This window comes from Chiloscyllium plagiosum, chromosome 7 (assembly GCF_004010195.1).
Source record: "Chiloscyllium plagiosum isolate BGI_BamShark_2017 chromosome 7, ASM401019v2, whole genome shotgun sequence".
NCBI lineage: Eukaryota > Metazoa > Chordata > Chondrichthyes > Orectolobiformes > Hemiscylliidae > Chiloscyllium > Chiloscyllium plagiosum.
The window spans coordinates 31,866,269-31,867,282 of record NC_057716.1 but is presented as its reverse complement, the minus strand read 5'-3'; positions in this window follow the sequence as shown (position 1 = coordinate 31,867,282).

Below are 1,014 nucleotides of genomic sequence, written 5' to 3'. Positions count from 1 at the left end.
AAGTTTGTGAGACATGATTTCCCACGCACAAAGCCATGTTGACTATCCCGAATCAGTCCTTGCCTTTCCAAATACATGTACATCCTATCCCTCAGGATTCCCTCCAACAACTTGCCCTCCACCGAGGTCAGACTCACCGGTCTATAGTTCCCTGGCTTGTCCTTACCACCCTTCTTAAATAGTGGCACCACGTTAGTCAATCTCCAGTCTTCCGGCACCTCACCTGTGACTATCGATGATACAAATATCTCAGCAAGAGGCCCAGCAATCACTTCTCTAGCTTCCCACAGAATTCTAGGGTACACCTGATCAGGTTCTGGGGATTTGTCCACATTTATGCATTTCAAGACATCCAGAACTTCCTCCTCTGTAAACTGGACATTTTGCAAGGTGTCACCATCTATTTCCCTACAGTCTATATCTTCCATATCCTTTTCCATAGTAAATACTGATGGAAAATACTCAATTAGTATCCCTCCCATTTTCTGTGTCTCCACGCAAAGGCTGCCTTGCTGATCTTTGAGGGGCCCTATTCTCTCCCTAGTTACCCTTTTGTCCTTAATATATTTGTAAAACTCCTTTGGATTCTCCCTAGTTCTATTTGCCAAAGCTATCTCATGTCCCCGTTTTGCCCTCCTGATTTCCCTCTTAAGTATACTCCTACTTTCTTTATACTCTTCTAAGGATTCACTCGATCTATCCTGTCTGTACCTGACATATGCTTCCTTCTTTTTCTTAACCAAACCCTCAATTTCTTTAGTCATCCAGCATTCCCTATACCTACCAGCCTTCCCTTTACCCTGGCAGGAATATACTTTCTCTGGATTCTTGCTAACTCATTTCTGAAGGCTTCCCATTTTCCAGCCGTCCCTTTACCTGCGAACATCTGCCTCCAATCAGGTTTCGAAAGTTCTTGCCTAATACTGTCAAAATTGGCCTTTCTCCAATTTAGAACTTCAATGTTTAGATCTGGTCTATCCTTTTCCATCACTATTTTAAAACGAATAGAATTAT